The sequence below is a fragment of the Diceros bicornis genome, chromosome 5 (assembly GCF_020826845.1).
Source record: "Diceros bicornis minor isolate mBicDic1 chromosome 5, mDicBic1.mat.cur, whole genome shotgun sequence".
Classification (NCBI taxonomy): domain Eukaryota; kingdom Metazoa; phylum Chordata; class Mammalia; order Perissodactyla; family Rhinocerotidae; genus Diceros; species Diceros bicornis.
Window position 1 is genome coordinate 74,728,053 of NC_080744.1, and position 21,994 is coordinate 74,750,046.

The following is a 21,994-nucleotide window of genomic DNA, read 5'->3' on the forward strand; positions in this document are numbered from 1 at the left end:
ACCAGGAAGTCCAACATGATTGGAGGGAAAGGAGCAGGAGATGAGGCCCAAGAGGTAAGCAAAGAGAAAGGATCACATAGAGCCAAGGAACTTAGGGCCCTATAGGTCCCTGTAACCTCAGAAGTTTTGAGCACAAGAGTGGCCAGATCAGATGTAGGTTTTTTAGGTATCACATTAGTTGCTGCATAGAGAATGGACTGTGTAGTGGTGAGAGTAGAGGTAGGTAAACCAAGGGACTACAGTAATCTAGGTGTAAGACAAGGGCAGCTCAGGTCAAGGCTGTAGCAAAGGAGGTAATCAGAAGTAGCTGGATATTTTTTATATTTTTGGTTTCCTGTTAGGTTAGATGTGGGATATGTGAAAAGCAAGTTGAGATTTTGGTAACTAGAAAGCAACTAGAAAGAAGGAATTGTCATCAACTGAAATGGGGAAGACTTTATGTAGAGCAGGTTTTAGGAAAGGATCATAGTTCTTTACTTCTTAAAAGTATTCACCTCATAATATTGTTCTCATGATTAAATGGCAAAATGTGTCCAAGTGTACACCACAGTGTCTGGCATATAGTAAGAGCTAAATAGATTATTAAAGTTATTTGCATATTTGTTGGTGACATGTTTATCATCACCATCAATATCATCACCTTTGAGATGTCCCAGAGTCTATGAGAGAAGAAGAGAGGTTGATGGAAAGGGCTGAGTGTGTTTGGAAGCCAGTAACTAGTTTAATCTCCTAATTTTGCAAAAGAGAAAATTTTGAACTAAAGTACTGAAAAACTCTTCCATGACTCTCCAGTTTCTCTGTTTCCTTAGAGTAGACTTTGAGAGAAAATTAGATGTTTACGTGTAAAGCCACTGAAATTGTGGGATAATTACCACAGAGTAAACCTAGTCCATCCTAACAAACAAACATAATAAGCCATTGTAGAAGGTGGTGTTCTCCTGATTTCTGGCTCAGAACACTTTCCACTAGTTCATGATATATGATTATACAGTCTAAAATACTCCTTAATAAATCATGGTGAAAATGAATAAGATGATGTATATGAAGGGAGGCAGAAGCTTGGGAAAATGATGATTGGGTCCGTTATGGGGTACATAATTTGTCTGCGACAGACATCAATTCATTAACCATGCAGTGGGTATCCACCCGGGAGTTAGGTTTGGGATGGTGTGAAAGGTAGGGAGGAAAGCACTCACCTAGACTCCAGATGGACTGCTTCTGGGAAAAGCAACTTTATCTTTGCTTTGGACAACTGTGCAATTCCAGAGTGAGGTGACCTTAAACAGGAGCATTATCTAAGAAATGTTGCAAACATATTAGAAGTCTCTCTTTTTATTTTAATTTTTACTTTCATCAGTGTTATGCATCCATATAGTTTAAAAGGACTAATTTTATAAGGCTTATTTTTGAAAAAATATTGTCTAATATACCCCCAATATGCTATTCCACAGAGCCCTTAACATTTTTAAGTATTTCTTTTGGTTTTTATTTTTATAACTCAATATAGCATGCTTATATTGCCACTTCTTAATGTTTCAGTTTTTGACATTGTCTACAAGAAGACAAAGATTTAACTCTTACTTCTGCTGCTGTCAACACACACACACACACACACACACACACGCACACACCATTTCCTCAACTCCAATGCTGTCAATATAATTATAATATATTTTAGTTTAAATCAATATTTGTTGTTTATAACATTACTGCTATGTAAATGCTGTTCATGGATAAACCATCTGGCATAGTACAATTACTTCTTTTTTCATTTATTGTAGTCTCCAAACTTAATTGTCTTGTTTTCATTTGCTTAGTTTTCTATGAACTTACCATTCCATCCCCAAACTCTCTGTCAAATGTCAAAATCTCATTATAATGCATTAATTCCATATTCTTGAAGAAAGCTCTCCAGGAGATTTCAAGCCCCCTCCAGTGCCCTGGGGCCTTCACAGCTGAGCCTGCAGTCCCCCCTCATCGATATTCTGGGGGTGCTCTTTGCCTCTTTCTTGACATGGCTTCACCACGTCCTCGTGACTGGGGCATGCTTCATTGAATTACTCTTTCATTTGGGTACAGCTCCTTTTCAGGTAGCTTCCTGAGAAAAGAGAGGTATGTTTATTCAACTCTCATGCTTAATAGATCATTTTTATGGGTTTAAGGTTGTAAATAATTTTCCTTCTGAATTTTAAAGTTTTGCTGCATTGTTTCCAGCTTTCAGTTTTGCTATTGAGAAATGCAAAGCCATTTTTATTATTAAAATCCTTTGTATCTAAAATATTTTTTTTTCTTTCTCTTAAAACTTAGGATATTTCCCAGAATTGTGATATTTCACATTAGGCTTGATTTTTTTTCCCTAATCTATTGTGTTGGGTACTTTATCAGCCTTTTCAATTTGAAATTCATGTCCTTTAATTTTGGGAAATTTCCTTGAAGATTTTAAAAATAATATTCTACTCTCTTTTGATGCTTTTTGCTCCTTTTATCTGAGTGTTGGACCTCCTCAGCTGATCCTCTAATTTTCTTATCTTTTCTCTCCTATTATCCACGTATTTGACTTTTTGTTCTCCATTCAGGGAAATTTCCTCATCTTATCTCCCAATACATTTATTGAGTTTTCCATATATCTTAATTTTAATTTACAAGAGCTTGTTCTTGCCTTTTAAAAAAATTATATATTTTTAATCAGTATCCTATTTTTGTTCCATGGATGCAATCTCCTCCCTTTTCTTTCTAGGGATACTGTAACAGTATAGTATACGGATACTATGGTAGTAATTTTATTAGTATTAAGGTTTTATTTCCCTGCATGGTTTTTGTTTTCTTCAAGTAGCCTTTTCCCTACTGGTAGGTTTTAATTGTTTTCTTTGATATAAGAGGCTTCATCAGATATCTAGTCATTCTTGCTGTCTGTTTATATTTAAGGATGGGCTACCAAGATAATAATTCGGTTATCTGTGCATGGAATGGCCAACACAGGGCTTTACAAAGTGCAAACGGTTTGGACAACTTCACTGGTGCGTCACTGCTCTCATTGTAAGTTTTTCTTCTCAGGCTGTTCAGAATTTCTGCAGAAGTCTTTCCATCTCCTGCCTGGAGTTAATAGCCTATCTTGCAGATTTCTGAGCATCAAGTGGGGAAGAGTGCTGAAGAAATCAGCATTCAGTATATAAATGTTCACTTAATGTGCCTTTTTTTTAGAACTATAACCCTCTCCGCCTGCTTCAACTGCTCCAGGTGCCCTCTGGCAAGCAACACTTCATGTTACTCTCTTGAGAGGATAAACAGCTGGACTTTTGCTGGAATCATCTAGCTGTGTGGAGTGTGTGTGTGTGTGTGTGTGTATGTGTGTTGTTATAAGAGGGAAAAGGGATATCTATAATATAACATTTTCTTAAACTGGCTTTTTACCAATCCTATTTATTATCTGCCTTTGTTTCCATAGCCATCTGGTTGCTTCTAATTCCTGAGTCTTTACAAAATCCTGAGCTGAAACAAGGTTTACTTCTTGGCTTTTATGACTTCAGGCTTAGGATTTGGTTATCTCAGTTCTCTAAATCAGTTTCCATTTTTTCTTTTGCAGTTTTATTAATATTATTTCCCTTCCTATACCTTTTTTTTTAATTTTATTTATTTCTTTATTTATTTTTCCCCCAAAGCCCCATAGATAGTTGTATGTCATAGCTGCACATCCTTCTGGTTGCTGTATGTGGGACGCGGCCTCAGCATGGCCAGAGAAGCGGTGCATCCGTGTGCGCCCAGGATCCGAACCCGGGCCGCCAGTAGCGGAGCATGCGCACTTAACCGCTAAGCCAGGGGGCCGGCCCCTCCCTTCCTATACCTTTTGTCTTTAAAATATTTCACTCTCTTGTTTCAGTGAGGTTTCTGTGAAGAAATGAAGGTAAATAGATGTATCTAGTCAGTTTGCCAAAAGGAAGTAATATCTTAAAATTTTGTATGGATGTGTTAAAGTTGAGTAATGTGGTGGATCTCCATTGAAAATATTTTTCTTATTTCCAATTACCTATTATAGCATTTTCAAGATAATTTCAGAGTTTGCAATAAAAACTAAAGTAAATTATCTTTTTCTTTCCCAGAATGTCATGCAGTATACTACGTTACTACATTATATTTAGTAATCATATCTCTTTAGCCTGTTGTGGACTTTGACAAACTTTCCTTGTGTTCAGTGACTTTGAAAGTTTTAAGCAGTACGGGGCAGCATTTTGTAGAATGTCCCTCAGTTTGGGGTGTTTGTCCGAAGATTTTCTCATGGGTAGACGGCATTATGTGTTTCGAGATGGAAAACCAAAACGGTGTTAAGAGTTTTATAGTTCTATCTCTGACATTTATATCTTTGACCCATTTTGAGTTAATTTTGGTATATGGTGTGAAGTAAGGATCTAAATTCATTTTTTTCATGTGTGGCTATCCAGTTGTCCCAGCACCATTTGTTGTAAAGACTGCTTTTCCCTGTTGGATGGTCTTGTCACTTTTGTCACAATCAGTTGACTATAGATATGTGGATTTAATTCTGGACTCTCAGTCCTATTACATTGATCTATATGTCTAACCTTGTGCCAGTACCACACTCTCTTGATTGTCATTGCTTTACAGTAAGTTTGGAAAATGGAAAGGGTTAGTCTTCCCACTTTGTTCTCCTTTTCCAAGATTGTTTTAGCTGTTCTGGGTCTCCTGTAGTTCTATATGAATTTTAGAGTTGGTATGTCATTTCTACAAAGAAGTCAGCTGGGATTCTGATAGGGATTGCATTGAATCTGTAGATCAGTTTAAAGAATATTGCCATCTTAATATGAAGTCATTCAATCCATGACCATGAGGTATTTTTTCAATTAATTAGATCTTCCTCAATAAAATTCTGTAGTTTTCAGAGTGTAAGTTTTGCACTTTTTAAATTAAATTTATTCCTAAATATTTAATTCTTTTTAATTCTATTGTAAATGGGATTATTTTTCTCAAATTCATTTTCAGATTGTTCATTTCTTTTGTGTGTGTGAGGAAGATTGGCCCTGAACTAACATCTGCCAATTCTCCTCTTTTTGCTGAGGAAGACTGCCCTGGGGTAACATCTGTGCCCATCTTCCTCTACTTTATATGGGACACCACCACAGCATGGCTTGACAAGTGGTGCGTTGGTGCGTGCCTGGGATCTGAACCGGCAAACCCCGGGCCACCGCAGTGGAGCGCATGCACTTAATCGCTTGTGCCACTGGGCCAGCCCCTCAGGTTGTTCATTTTAGTGTAAAGAAATATAATTGATATTTGTATATTGCTTTTGTATCCTGTAGCCTTGCCGAACTCACTTTTTAGTTCTAATATTTTTTTTGGTGGATTCTTTACAATTTTCCATATAGAAGATCATGTCTTCTGCAAATGGAGATAGTTTTACTTCTTTCTTTCTAATCTGTATAGCTTTTATTTTTTTCCTTGTCTAATTGCCCTGGCTAGAACTACCAGTACAATGTTGAATAGAAGTGGTGAGAGCAGACATCTTTGTCTTCTTCCTGATTTTAAGGAGAAAATATCCAGCTTTTTATGATGTTAGCTGTAAGTATTTCCTAGAACTTCTTTATTAGGTTGAGGAAGTTCCTTTCTGTTCCCAATTTGGAGTGCATTTTTATCATAAAAGGGTATTGGATTTTGTCAAATGCTTTTTCTGCATCTATTGGGATGATCATGTGACTTTCGATTTTCATTCTTTTGATATGGTATATTATATTTACTTACAGATGTTAAACCAACCTTGCATTCCTGAGATAAATTCATCTTGGTCATGGTATAGAATTATTTTTATATACTGCTGGATTCAGTTTGCTATTTTGTTGTAGTTTTTGTTGAGGATTTTATATCCATATTCATAAGAGATATTGGTCTGTAGTTTTCTTTTCTTGTGATGTCTTTGTCTGGTTATGGTATCAGGGTGATACTAGTATCAGAAATTGAGTTGGGAAGAGTTCCATTCTCTTCCTTTATTTGTAAGCATTTGTGAAGAATTGGCATTCTTTAAATACATGGTAGAATTCAGGTTGAAGCCATCTGGACCTGGACTTCTCATTGTGGGTAGTTCTTTCATTTTACTAGTAATACAATCTCTTCAATTGTATATTTCTTCTTGAGTCAATTTTGGCTGTTTATGTCTGTACTAAATTGAATAGTATTCCCCCAAATTTCATGTCCTCCCAGAATCTCAGACTGTGACTTTATTTATAAACAGGGTCTCTGAAGATGTAATTCAGTGTGGTGTTATCTTTGATTAGAAATGGCCTTAATTCAACGTCTGGTGTCCCTCACAAGAAGTGAAAATACAGACACAGACAGCTACACAGGGAGAACACCATGTGACAACAAAGGCACAGATTGGAGTGATGTGTCTATAAGCCAAAGAACTCCAAATATTGCTAACAACCATCAGAAGCTAGAGAAAGGCAGGAAGGATCCTCCTAGGGACTTCAGAGAGAACATGGCCCTGCTGACACCTTTTTTTCTCAATGGCAGTATAGAAGAAAGCACAAAGAAGACCTGCTGTTTGATTGCATCTCCAGGTCATCTGAACTGCACTGCCCTCCTACTCACATACTCTGCTGCAGTCACTCAGAGGATCCATGCCCTCCCCACCCCATGATGGCCCTGCTGCCAGGGACTCTCTTTCTCATTACTCCTACTTGTCATATGTTTCAGCTTAAATGTCATTTCCTCAAAGAGGCTTTCCCCAATTTCAAGTCTAAATTAGGACCTAACAGTTGATCTCTTTTCAAGTAGGCTTCACTTTTTTCTTCAAATCTTCTATAATGATTTTTAACTATATCCCCCACTCAATGTGTGGTCCCTAAAATTAAAAGCAAACTATTCTATTTATCATTATATACCCAGTGCCTGGCACAAGTGCCTGACTCAAAATAAATACCAGATAAATGTATTTTGAACAATGGTTGTGATAATGGATCCTAATTTCTCCACTGTTAGCTGGGTAATTTATTAGTTGGGTGATTCTGAACATACTTCTTTAAGCCTGAGATTCGTTTATTATAAAATGGGCATAATATTTCTAATTTTGTATAAAAGCATCTAGCACAGAGTAAACACATAGTAAATATGCAATAAATGTTGGTTAATTTGGATGTTAGCTTAATACAACATGGTATTCACTGAAATTGCATCCTAATAACCACAAAAATCTATACTAGAGAATATGTATTTTAATTTTCTTTTTTCTTTTGCTAGGGCCTGGATGTCAATAGATTCTCCCTGAGCTTATTAGAGTAGAGAAAAGTGACCTACTCTAGGTATGTTTACATGGAGACTTTCAAGAATGTCCACATTTGAGAAGTGTTCCAATTGTGCAGTGAAGGTTACTGACTGGCCCACCCACCCGTCTCATTGGCACCTACAAGGCAAACTGTTCTAAATGTATTGTTTTCCTTCCTTCATGCCAAGCTTACAAAGATCCTTTGGGGTAGTTATAACACTCCATTGCAATTAGTGCTTAAAAGTAACCTAATCCTGGAATATTTACTCTTCCAATGCCAGTAAATTACTGTGCTCCGAAAGTTACACATAGTTGATGGTTTTTCCCTCATAATCATTAGAATAAATATGGTTATGTGATGAGCATTAAGTAGATGACAAGAATGAGCTTTGAAAAAAGTTGGGGCAAAGGCATTCTTGAGGGGTAGGTAGGAAATGCTGGTGTAATATATCTTAAGTTAATCCCCTGGAAAGTCTCCATACTTTATCTGCAGACTCATTTAACAGTATTTCAACAAACCTACATTGATGGCCTTTCATGTGCCAAACATGGAGTAGTTTGCTGATCTAAAGCAGAAGGTCAGATAAAGATTGTAAAAGTGATTCTAGGCTGTTCAACTTCCCACCATGGCTTGTCCAGTGATAATTCCTAGGGAAGGCAAGCAAATGGACTAAACCACACCCAACCCTCTGCTCCACCTACAAATTTCCCTAAAATTCCACTTCCTAGAAATTGTATAAACCTGCATAAAGAAAGACCATTTAGTCTGTTCTGAAGTTATTACCTGAATCAAAATGGTCCATCCATTGCATTGAGAACTTATTATGTACAGTATAACCCTGATGCGCTGAAGCCCTAAGATGGGGCTCGGGCAGCTTCCCCATTGTGATTCGTGATCCTTTCTTCTAGGGCCCACATGCCCTTCAGGGCCATGCTCATGTCATGCTCAGTCAAACCTTCCCTATAGACACTGTGCACTCCAGCCTCTCCCATTCCTGAATTCTCGCTAGATTTGACTATTTGAATTGCTGTAGATGTAGCATCTATAACTTGTTGGTTTGGCTGGCCTGTGGTCTCAGTGGCACCCTAAATGAGAGGACTGAGAGGGCATCTGCTGTGTGAGATGTCTGAAAGATGATTAACTGACTGATTCACCAAATGAATGAATGACACCATCGGCAAGGACTGTTCTATGTATCTATTTTATATTACCTGGCACAGAATGTACTTTAAAAATTCTTGGCAATGATAATGATGGTCATTGATGTTAGTTTGACCCAAGCCCTAGAGAGATGATTTTACAAGGACTTGGGAGGAAGAAAGTTTCCTTTCCACGAAATGTAGTGGAGAAAAAGCCATTTTCCTTGGGAAGAAATTGTCCTACTGTTTTAATGTCAAATTCTTTATTATTTTATTTTAGCATGTGACTTACCCAAACATAAGACTAAAAAAATGTGTGCCACCCAGAGAAATAAAAAAGAGACTGTACTGGAGGACAGAACTTATTATATGTTTGTATGGACCGCCTTTACTTTCCATGGAAGGACCATGCTTCCTTCCTAGGATCATGAGGCTTGAAGGGGCACTCAGCTCTCTCTGAGTCTATTTTTCTCCTTTCCTAATGGGGACCACAGCATTCACCTACATTATGAACATGTTACTTCTTTTTTCTTTAGAGATCCAAACATTCACCATTATCATTAGTACAAATCAGAGAAGAAGTGATTCTCTTATTGTTTTAGTCCTAAGAAATGATTCTCTTATTGTAGTAGTCCTCAATCTTAGATGAAACTACAAACCAAACATTCCAAGACACATAACCTTCCATGCTATGTGCTGTAGTGGATTTTCAGAAATCTAACTGCAGATTTGAGCAATCAATGACCAAATTTTTCAGACGCATTTAAAAAATGTAAATTGCATATTATGTCAAAATTATATTAACATGCTATTTTTTATTATTTATGATTAATTTAGGGATTTTTTTTCTATTTTGGAGAGTTCCAATAGTTAAGAAAATGAAAGAAAAATTAGTCATCATACATAGATGAAAACAATTAAAGCCATGTTGCTGATCAAAACCTTAAGTCCATGATGAGCATGGCAGTGGGTTTAAACCTCTTGTCAGTGTAGAACATTGCTGGGCAGAGAGGGGCAGGAGGAATGTTGAAAATGTACCTTTCATCTTCTTTCCCACCCCATCTTTAATATGCTCAACCTGCTTCCTTGCAGGACCTCTCTGTCATCAGCACCTTATTCATTTTCAACCTGTTTCTCTTTATAAACTAATTCCTCACTACTTCTTCACAAGGGATAAACTCATGTTCAAGTGAGAAGTACATCAGTCTTGAGCAAGGAGAAACAAAGGAATATGTCCTTGTAATTCTCTCAAGAGCTAAGAAATCAGCCAACTCTATTCAATTGTGTCCAAGGCGAGAGAACAGATCAATGAATGAAAAGTTTAGAAAGATCTCTATTGTAGGTAGGCAAAAACTTTCTCCTTTTAGTCAAATGGCATTAAGCTCCACAAAGTGTGGGCTTGTGGGGACACTGGGGTGTGTGATTCTTGCCAATGCAAATGCAATAGATTAAGAAAAACTTTCACAGGTTTGGAGATTTTCAAAACATCTATCTGAAATTCTGTCGTCAACAATCTTTTTCCATAAGATCACGAATAAAGACAAATGTACAAAGTAGGTCAAATTAGACCAGCAGTAGCGCGTTAGTTCTATATTTCACTTCAGTTTAGCAGCTGGCTCCTTGTTCAGCATCTGTCAAGTCTAGTTACTACCAGTTCCAAGAGGCATCTCTAATTCACTGTCTGTTTTCACATAAGAACAAGAGGTTAGGTAACATAGCTAATTGGAGTGAGATAAAAACATATGTAAAATACTAAGCGGTGAATGTGGTTATACTTCAGTTCAAATCTAGTTCTCTTGTTCACACAGTAAAAATAGCACCTAGTAAATCTCTCTCACTGGAGCTTAGAGGGCTTATAGTTTGGCAGGCCTTGGTGTCTGTATTACCTTTTCAATTTAAAAATATCCTAGTGCGGTTTAGCACATTTTAACAAAAATGCATATTCTTTAACATTTTCCTTTCTTTCCTTCTGCCTCAAAAAAGAGAAAATTGAAGCAATTTTGGCCTTGTCAGTGTCAGAAAATGGAAATCAGGAGCCTAGACAGTTACCATACATTAGTCTCCCTAGAAAATTTATTGGAAATCTCATCATGTCCCTAAATAAGACTTAAGTGCCGAGGCCCAGAAAAATCTCCAAATATTGAGGCTTATTTCAGAACATCATTAGGGATGATTCTCTCACCACTCCCAAGCAGATGAGTGTAACTTTACAGCTGCTTCCATGGAAAAAGAATGGGCAGACAGTGTGCAGGGTGAGAGGTTAGGGCGGTGAGCCACCAGGAGTGTGGTAATACTGACCTCCCTTATATACTGTGGACAAGACAGGCCCCCTTGTCACTGGAGAGCTTCCTTTCTGTCTGCGGAAAAGGGAAGGGAACAAGACGCATATTTACAAGAGCTGAGTTGTGTTGTGCTGGTCTCAGCCTATTGACAATGATGTTATCAATTAGAAATGCCTTGGGGCACTCATTGGGCCCAGCTTCAACTTTCAGAAACAATGTTGTGGCTGGATCAGCCCTTGCAGTTCTTATTATGATTGCAAGAGATCTTCAGCAAAAACCATCAGGAAATTTTAAAAGTGACAAGGTTTATTACTCACAGGTCCTGGAGGGTACATGGCACACCCAGGGCCACACAGCGAGGTTGTGGGTAGAGAGAGAGAGTGCAAGTCGGGGGTTCTGCTGTTATTGGGGTCGAGGATGGGGGACTAGAGTTTCGCAGGTTCACTCTTTATTGTTGAATTTAAAACAGAGGAGCGGGAATTAAAGTGTGGAAAGAAAAGAAAAAAAAAAAGTGGCAAAATGCTCAGTTATCTAAATCAACCAAAGATCTCTAAAACAAAGGAGCCAGGTGTGGGAGAAGAGGGTTGGTTGGGGGAGGTGCTGGGTCTTTATCTTGTCGTGTAGCTGGCAATGTGTTTATTGAGAAAGCAGTCTTCGGAAGTGAATGCCTCAGCAATCCCAGCTTAAGTCAGCCACTTGCATTACACAAAAGAAAAGCCAACTGTCAGGGCTTATACTATATGTGTAGAAAAAAAAGGTAGGGCATTTCATACATATTATCCACCGGCTCTGACATGCTTGGAAAATGAAAGCAACAGAAACAAGTTGTTATGGACTGAATGTTTATGTCCCCTCCAAATTCATATGTTGAAATCTAATCCCCAGTGTGACTGTATTTCAAGGTGGGGAATTTGAAGGTGATTAAACCATGCGGGTAGAGCCCTCATGGACGGGATTAGTGCCCTTATAAAAGAGACCCCAGAAAGCTCTCTTGCCCCTTCCACCATGTGAGGATATATGAGAAGTCAGCAGTCTGCAACCAGAGGAGAGACCTCACCAGAACTCAACCATGCTGGCATTCTGTTCTCAGACTTCCAATATCCAGAACTGGGATAAATAAATTGTTGTTTAAGCCACCCAGTCTATGGTAATATGTTTTACCAACCCAAATGGACTAAGATACAAGTCCAGTGAGAACTTTACTTCCAGGGTAGAATATATTATGCTATTTTTCAAACTTTCTTATACAACCTGGACTTCTAGTTTACAGTTTGGGAGACCTTTTATCTGGGCAGGAAGAGAACAATGTGCATAATGTGAAAAGAGTTTCTAGGAAAAAATTACCTCTTGAAGAGCATCATCTTTGAGGAGAGATGACTAATTTTTCCAGAGAAATATTGAAAGGCATTAAGCTATGGGGACAAAGCAAAATTTCCTCCTGCAGTCTGCCCTTTCTTCACTGCCCAACTGGCCCACGGTATCCCCCGGGCCTTGGGTACTCTGCAGGTCCCCTCAGCCTTCAGTTTTGTCTTTCATTCTAAATATCTATAGGTCAGTGCTCAGGTTGACCAATAAAAACTGGATTTTTAAAGACTTAGGCCTCTTCTCCAATCCCTTCTTGCAGACTTTAAACCCCAGTCTTGGAATTTATTGAAAATAATTCTTCCTCATTGATTTTGGAATCAGGTGATGTAGTGTTCTGCATACTTGAAGGAAGGATAATCCTTCCAGCCTTTTCTCAGCAGTAAGTAGATCCTGTGCCTTTCTTCAACACAAAATGCTAACATGGCCTAAGGAAATTCTAAAACTTCCAAAGCCACCCAAGAAATTTCTATATACAAAAAAGATAAATGAGGCACTAAAACATGTGATCAGAAACTTCTGTAATTCATTTCTTAACACATCTTTACGTGAAGAGATATTTATCAGTTTGTATGTTATTAGATACATTCAATTCAGGAACTGTCACAGTTTGAGTCTTCTCTGTCCAAGATATAAGACAAACATTACCCCTCATGTTTCCTAACACTGAGCCTGGGGCAGTGAAAATGGGTGATATCTAGGCCTCCTCCTGACTCATCTATAAAGATCAGGGTTCACTGCAGAAAACAGAAGTCACTCCAGAGATTTGAATTAGGAAATGGTTTAATACATAAAAGTAGATCCTTTTACAATAGGTAGAATGGTTAAAGGAATGGGGTATAAGCTGGCCCTCTAGGAAAGACTCCATGAATAGCACAGATCTCTTACAGGGAAGTTGCTACCTGTGACACCATTAGAAACTGCCTCTGAGTTGCCTCTACAATTGCAAACTGGTTATCACAAAGCTACATCACCACTGCTGTCTTCTTTCACTCAGGAATCGGGAGAAAGATGCTGGAAGCCAGCTACTGCAGAAAGCCTCCTATTCTCATGACTTTGCTTGCCAACAGGACAGGAGTCCAGCCTCTTTCAAGTCTCTTTTTCAAATCTTATGCAAGTTCATCTAATTGGCTGAGACTAATTAACACTCTGAATCCTAGCTGCAAGGGAGTCTAGGAAACAGAGTTTTTAATTTTCCAACTTTTCCAAATAGAAGTCAGGTGGAGTACAAACTAGTCCATAGCATCTTCTATCAATTTCTCTTCCTGCTTGAGGAATGAAGAAGCAGCAGCAGAAAGGAGTGACATGCATGAAATGCTCACAAGCAAACTGCACGGCTCAAGATGGGCAGGGAGTTGGTCAAAGTGTGGCTATAACAACAAAGCCAAAGGGAAGCCCTTGGGCGCCTTGGTCCAGCACTGCCCTGAAGGTCAGAACTGTGGCCTGAGCACAGCCCTGTGTCAGGGAAGTACAGAGCTGGGACCATTGCCGAGACTCTGCCAAGATGCAAATTGCCGCCCACAGAGCCTCACTGATGAGTCCTCATGCTGAGTGGAGACCCCATCCCACTCAGTGCCTTAGGAAATGTGGGACAGGGAAATTAGAGATGGTAGATTATAGACGAAAAGTACTGCCTGGGGTTTAATTGCTCTTTTAAGGGCTCGAAGACTGATTGACTAAGACATAACTTCATATTTACTAGTAAACAAAGAAAACAGCAACGTTAGCAAATATCTAAAATAACTGAAAGGCAATGTTTTTCTTTCATATACATTTAAACACGTTTTTGCTTTAATATTTGACATTAAATTGTTTTGTCATACCAATTATATCATTTCTTATAGCTAAATATTTTATTTCATATGGTATATTTTAATTGATGGGTGACATGAGAAAGGTTAATTCTATTACCCAAAAATAGAGACGATGGGTGAATAACAAAAATGAGATTTCAACATCTTTGACTAATAGGTTACTGCTTTGCAACTCTTCTTTAAGATGAATGATGCCATTTTCAAAAGAGAAATAAATACACAGAGAACGATTTTCCAAATAGTGTAATTAAATAGGAGCCTTGAAATTCCTGTCGAGCTGAGTTAGAACTAGAAAATTGTTTGATCTCTGTTCTTCCAAAGAATACAGAATGTTACCTTGACAGCCAACAGGTTCATGGGGCAAATATGAGCCTGCATGATGAGGACCCTAAGTTCCAGCAGAGGCTCACCTACATTGGGGATCTATTGCTTTAGTGACAAAGTATGACAGAGTCCTTTCTGAAAGGTTTGCTTCAGAGCTCAGAGTTCCTCCAGACTGAGAACTAAATGTTTCCCCAGAGCCTCGTTTCATTTTGGGAAAGGCAGCATCATTTGTGACCTATGACCTGTATGTGTCTGTCTGCCCATCAATCCCAGGTTATGTGGACTTCTTTCCTTAGTAGTCACAGCTTTCCTTGTTCTGGAGGGAATGTTAGGACTTGGGAAAATGGGGCCCATTTATCAAAATGACTTTTATTCCAATTTGGTCTCCTCCTGCAAACGAGGAGCACAGTGCCTCGCGCCTGTGCAGGAACTCCAATCTGGCCAGATTAGAGGAAATTCAGCAAACAATTGGCTGTGTTCTTCACACACGATGTTTTCCATTCTTTCTTAAAATCCCTCCACTTCCACACGTTCATTACCCCTCTGATTTCCATTGCTTTTATCCACCCCCTCACCCACTGCCTTATTTTTAAACTTGCTTTCTGGAACCAGCCAGCTTACACTGATTGCCTAGCATCTGCACATCCTTCGTATGCATGGGAATTCCCCATATGCAGGTAGGTGGGAAGCAGCACCTGCTCCCATACATTCTGCACAAGTTAGATACGCCTGGTGGTCCATTTCAGCGTTCTTTGCAGCAAGATGCAGGCTCTGGCCATCTCAGACACCCAGACTCTGAATTAGGAGCAGGGAAGCAGGGAAGCAGGGCAAGCAGGAACATCGGTGGTTGGCAAAGGACACAGAAAGATCAAGTTTCTGGGAATATAAGTTGGTTTGGGCTGCCATAACAGAATGCACAGACTGGGTGGCTTAAACAACCTACATTCACTCTCACAGTTCTGGGGGACTTGGAAATTCAAGATCAAGGTGCCAGTAGGGATGGTTCCTTCTGAGATCTCTCTCCTTGACTTGCAGATACCCAGTTTCTCTTGGTGTCGTCACATGGCCTTTCTGAGTGTGCACATATCTGGGTTTCTCCCTCTTCTTACAAGGCCACAGTCCTATTGGATTAGGGACCCACCCTATGACCTCATTTAAACTTTACCTCTCTCCAAATACAGTCACATTGGGGGTCAGAGCTATAACATATGAATTTTGGGGGGACACAATTCAGTCCATAACACTGGGCAACAATGCTGCTGTCCACATCCAGCTCCCAGGCCAACTGGCCACGGGTCAGCACAGCACAGTGTCCACTGGATGGCCAGGTGAGTGGTGTTTCCATCGGGCCAGCTCTGCCCTATGTGGTTTGGGATATAGTCCTGACCAAGCAGCTCCAGATCCAGCTCTCTGGCCCTCCTGGAGAAAATTCTTTTCCCCCCAAGGGTGTCAAAAGGGAGAGTGACCTCTTAACTTCACCCCATTCCAAATTGTATAACTGCAGCCTCACTTTGGAGATCATCTTAACCTTCTCAGTTCCTGGACTTCAACTTAGCCATATATCCTTGTCGCCGAAGTAAAAAACACTAACTGGTTGGAAATCATGATTCTGGACCAAAATACACTTGTTAGAAGTAAAATTCCCAGAATGGACCCCTGGGCAAACAGCAAGACTGTCACATTGGTACCCTTTAGAAATGCAAGTTCTTAGTCCACTCCAGACCCCAGGAACTCTGGGGTGGAGCCCAGTGAACTGCTTCAACAATCTTATAGGTGATGCTGACACACAGGAAAGTTTGAGAACCACTGGTTAAGAGAAACCTTAACTCAGGTATAAAACGCTAGGGTAAATAGAAAACATCAGCATTACAACCATTACCATGAACCTATTTGTCCCATATTCCCCCACCCCCTATGCATGGCATCATAGTGCTATTTATCTCTCTAAAAACCAGGATTATCATACATTCATGTGATTGGAAGTTTGTTCTCTACACATGCAAGACTATGCTGTTGGTCAAAAGTGTGTCTATTAATCACTTTATCACGCCAACTATTATTTAGCTGTATGGAAGTGCCACTCTGGGACCACATTTCTGCACAAACCGTAAAGCATTTATCCTACAGTGGGGCGAGGGTTTCGGTGTTCATCAAAGGAAGTGGAGCTCTTGTTGCCATCTCCATAGTCTCTATTCCTGAAACTCCACACATCCTTCTGGTGCCCCTAATTAGTAGAAAATGTTTTCTATGTGAACAAGAATAAGATGCCAATGAGTTTCTTCAGCAGAAATATCTTTCCAGTTTGAAAATGTGTCCTTCTCTGTGCTTGATTTGGAGACCAGATGTTAAGAAAAGCAAGGATTTCACACTTACTGGTGTGATTCACTGCAGGGCATTGTCTCTGGGGCCTAAGAGAATTATTAGGATACACTAAGAATATTTTCTCCCAATATCATATAATGCCACATAGCTACGTATATCAGTCAATGCTTGTTAATTCTGACTCTGTGAAATCGTCATGCAGTGGTTGAGGAGGCTCCAGGATCAGATGCTCATTCTACTGCTTTGAGAAGTCAGCTTTGGGCTGTGAATCTCTCTAGGCCTCTCTGTCCCCATCTGTAAAATGGAGATAATCATTGTTCTTATCTCATGGGGCTAGTTTAAGAGTCAATAGAAGTAACATATTTAAACTCTGACATTTCCTAAGTAGCAGCCACCATCTCCCATAAAGGAGCCTCCTAGGGTGACACCTGGTTAGAAGGCCAAGGGGAGGATGTCTTCTGGAGCTGTCTTCGCCAAGCGTTCTATATCGGTTTTAAAAGGGTGAAGGTGTAAATATCTCCATCAGAGAGTGGGGCATCGGGTGCTGGAGCCTCTGCTTCTCCAGCTCTGCCTTCACACCCTTACACGCAGCTCAGCAAGTTTTATCTGTTTTAAAGAAAATAGTTAACAGAAATAAAGACATATGGGCAAAGAGGATTTGCATTGGAGACTGGACCAGGTAGGTGGTGACCCGGAGGAAAAAAATGCTGAGTGAGGAGAACAACTCGTTGCAATATGGAACACATGGGTTTCTCTCACTGTGGGGCCAAAATAAGCCAGTTAAACTCCCTGTGGGCCTCTTTTCATTGATACACAAAATAGGAAAATAAGGTGATTTCTAAGATTATTTTCATGATATGATTCTAATAATTTGTTTTAAGTTTCCTAAAGGTTTTCTTCTTTTGGGGGGGTGGGGGGTGTGTGTGTGTGTCTGTGACGGTAATTTTTTAAAAAATTTTATTGAGGTCATAATAGTTTATAACATTGTGAAATTTCAGTTGTCCATTATTATTTGTCAGTCATCATATAGATGTGACCCTTCACCCCTTGTGCCCACCTCCCAACCCCCTTCCCCTGTGGTAACCACTAATTAGTTCTCTTTGTCCATGTGTTAGTTTGTCTTCCACATATGAGTGAAATCATATGATGTTTGTCTTTCAATGTCTGACTTATTTTGCTTATCATAATACCCTCAAGGTTCATCCATGTTGTTGTGAATGGGACGATTTTGTCTTTTTTATGGCTGCGTAGTATTCCATTGTATATCTACACCACATCTTCTTTATCAACTCATCAGTCGATGGGCATTTGCATTGCTTCCACACCTTGGCTACTGTGAATAATGCTGCAATAATCATAGGGGTGCGTAAGTCTCTTTGGATTGTTGATTTCAAGCTCTTTGGATAAATACCCAGTAGTGGGATAGATGGGTCATATGGTCTTTCTATTTTTAATTTTTTGAGAAATCTCCATGCTGTTTTCCATAGTGGCTGCACCAGTTTGCATTCCCACCAGCAGTGTATGAAGGTTCCCGTTTCTCCATGTCCTCTCCAATGTTTGCTACTTTTTGTCTTGGTAATTATAGCCATTCTAGCGGGTTTGAGGTGATATCTCAGTGTAGTTTTGATTTGCATTTCCCTGATGATTAGTGATGTCGAACATCTTTTCATGTGCCTATAGGCCATCTGTATATCTTTGGAAAAATGTCTGTTCATATCCTCTGCCCATTTTTTGATCGAGTTGTTTGTTTTTTTGTTGTTGAGTTCTGTGAGTTCTTTATATATTTTGGAGATTAACCCCTTGTCGGATATATGATCTGCAAATATTATCTCCCAGGTGGTGGGTTGTCTTTTAACTTTGTTCCTGGTTTCCCTTGCCTTGCAAAATCTCTTTAGTCTGATGAAGTCCCATTTGTTTATTTTTTCTTTTGTTTCCCTTGCCCAAGAAGACATGGTATTTGAAAAGATCCTTCTAAGACCAATGTCAAAGAGTGTACTGCCTATATTTTCTTCTAGTAGTTTTATGGTTTCACATCTTACCTTCAAGTCTTTCATCTATTTAGGGTTAACTTTTGCGTATGCTAAAAGATAACGGTCTACTTTCATTCTTTTGCATGTGGCTGTCCAATTTTCCCAACACCATTTATTGAAGAGACTTTCCTTTCTCCATTGTATGTTCTTAGCTCCTTTGTTGAAGATTAGCTGTCCATAGTTGTGTGGTTTCATTTCTGGGATTTCAATTCTGTTCCATTGATATGTGTGTCTGTTTTGGTACCAGTACCATGCTGTTTTGATTACTATAGCTTTGCAGTATATTTTGAAGTCAGGGATTGTGATGCCTCCAGCTTTGCTCTTTTTCTCAGGATTGCTTTAGCTATTCAGGGTCTTTTGTTGCTCCATACAAATTTTAGGATTCTTTGTTCTATTTCTGTGAAGAGTATCAGTGGGATTATGATTAGGATTGCTCTGAATCTGTAGATTGCCTTAGGTAGTATGGACATTTTAACTACGTTTATTCTTCTAATCCATGTGCATGGAATATCTCTCCATTTCTTTATGTCATTATCCATTTCTTTCAAAAACGTCTTATAGTTTTTATTGCATAGGTCTTTCACCTCCTTGGTTAAATTTATTCCTGGATATTTTATTCTTTTTGTTGGGATTGTAAATGGGATTGTATTCTTGAGTTTTCTTTCTGTTAGTTCATTATTAGAGTATAGAAATGCCACTGATTTTGTAAGTTGATTTTGACTCTGCAACTTTGTTGTAGTTGTTGATTATTTCTAATTGTTTTCTGGTGGATTCTTTCGGGATTTCTATATATAGAATCATTTCATCCACAAATGGTGAGAGTTTTACTTCTTCCTTTCCAATTTGGATACTCTTTATTTCTTTTTCTTGCCTAATTGCTCTGGCCAACCCTCCAGTACTATGTTGAATAAGAGTGCTGAGAGTGGGTACCCTTATCTTGTTCCTGTTCTCAGAGGGATGGCTTTCAGATTTTCCCTGTTGAGTATGATGTTGGCTGTGGGTTTTTCATATATGGCCTTTATCATGTTGAGGTACTTTCCTTCTATACACATTTTATTGAGAGTTTTTACCATAAATGGATGTTGGATCTTGTCAAATGCCTTCTCTGTGTCTATTGAGATGTTCATGTGGTTTTTATTCCTCATTTTGTTAATGTGCTGTATCACATTGATTGATTTGTGGATGTTGAACCACCCCTGCATCCTTGGTATATATGCCACTTGATCACAGTGTATGATCCTTTTAATGTATTGCAGTATTCAGTTTGCCCATATTTTATTGAGGATTTTTGTATCTATGTTTATCAGTGATATGGCCTGTAATTTTCCTTCTTTGTGTTTTCCTTGTCTGGCTTTGTGATCAGGGTGATGTTGGCCTTGTAAAATGTGATAGGAAGTGTTCTGTCTTCTTCAATGTTTTGGAATAGTTTGAGAAGGATAAGTATTAAATCCTCTTTGAATGTTTGGTAGAATTCTCCAGAGAAGCCGTCTAGTCCTGGACTTTTATTTTTGGGGAAGTTTTTGATTACTCTTTCAATCTCTTTACTTGTTATTGGTCTATTCAGTTTCTCTATTTCTTCTTGATTCAGTTTTGGGAGGTTTTACGAGTCTAAGAATTTATCCATTTCTTCTAGATTGTCCAATTTGTTGGCATAAAGTTTTTCATAGTATTCTCTTATATTCCTTTATATTTCTGTGGTATTCATTGTAATTTCTCCTCTGGAATTTCTGATTTTATTTATTTGAGCCTTCTCTCTTTTTTCCTCAGTGAGTCTGGCTAAGGTTTGTCAATTTTCTTTATCTTCTCAAAGAATCAGCTCTTAGTTTTATTGATCCTTTCTACTGTATTTTGGTTTCAATTTCATTTATTTCTGCTCTAATTTTTATTATTTCTCTCCTTCTGCTGACTTTGGGCTTTGTTATTCTTTTTCTAATTCTGGCAGGTGTAGTTTAAGATTGCTTATTCGAGATTTTTCTTGTTTGTTAAGGTGGGCCTGTATTGCTATAAGTTTCCTTTTTAGGACCACTTCTGCTGTATCCCCTATGAGTTGACATGGCATATTTTCATTTTCATTTGTCTCAAGGTATTTTTTTATTTCTCCTTTAATTTCTTCAATGATCCATTGGTTGTTCAGTAGCATGTTGTTTAGTCTCTACATCTTTGTCACATTCCCAGCTTTTTTCTTGTAGTTGATTTCTAGTTTCATAGCATTATGGTCAGGAAAGATGCTTGATATGATTTCAATCTTCTTAAATTTATTGAGACTTGTCTTGTTTCCCAACATACAGTCTATCTTTGAGAATGTTCCGTGTGCACTTGAGAAGAATGTGTATTCTGCTGTTATTGGATGAAGAATTCTATATATATCTATTAAGATATCCAATAGATATCCAACATATATCTATTAAGATATCTATATCCATCTTGTCTAGTTTTTCATTTAATTCCAATATGTCCTTGTTGACTTTCTGCCTGGATGATCTATCCATTGATGCAAGTGGGGTGTTGAGGTCCCCTGCTATTATTGTGTTAATATCTCCTTTTAAGTTTGTTAATAGTTGCTTTATGTACTTTGGTGCTTCTGTGTTGGGTGCATATATATTTATAAGTGTTATGCCCTCTTGGTGGAGTGTCCCTTTTATCATTATATACTGCCCTTGTTTGTCTCTCATTACCTGTTTTATCATGAAGTCTACTTTGTCTGATATAAGTATGGCAACACCTGCTTTCTTTTGTTTGCCATTAGCTTGAAGAATCATCTTCCATCCCTTCACTTAGCCTGTATTTGTCTTTAGAGCTGAGATGTGTTTTCTGGAGGCAGCATAATGTTGGGTCTTGTTTTTTAATCCATCCAGCTACTCTGTGTCTTTTGATTGTGGAATTCAGTCTATTTACATTTAAAGTGATTATTGATATGTGAGGGCTTAATGGCAGGATATGTGAGGGCTTAATGCTGCCATTTTATCACTTGTTTTATGGTTGTTCTGTATTTCCCTTGTTTCTCGTCTCATGTATTTCAGACTGCCAATTCAGTTTGTTAGTTCTCTGTGATGGTTTTATCATTTTTCTCTTCATTTATCATTTGTGTCTCTGATTATTTGTTTAGTGGTTACCATGAGGTTTGTATAAAAAATCTCATAAATGAGATAGTCCTTTTCTGACAGTCTCTTATTTCCTTAGTATAAGCAGTTTCCATCCCTTTCCTTTTTCCCTTCTAAGTTATTGTTGTCACACCTTATTCTGTTTTGTGTTGTGAGTTTGTGGTTAAAATGACAAGACTATAGTTATTTTTGATGTTTTCCTTCCCTTTATCTTTAGTGTTATAATTAAGTGTTTGCTAACCCATTCTGATATAGAGCTGCAATTTTGTCTGCCTATTTAGCTCCTTGCTCAAGGCTTTGTAAACCGTTTTGTTTTGTTTTTTTTTTTTTTGAAGTATGAGGGCTTTCTTGA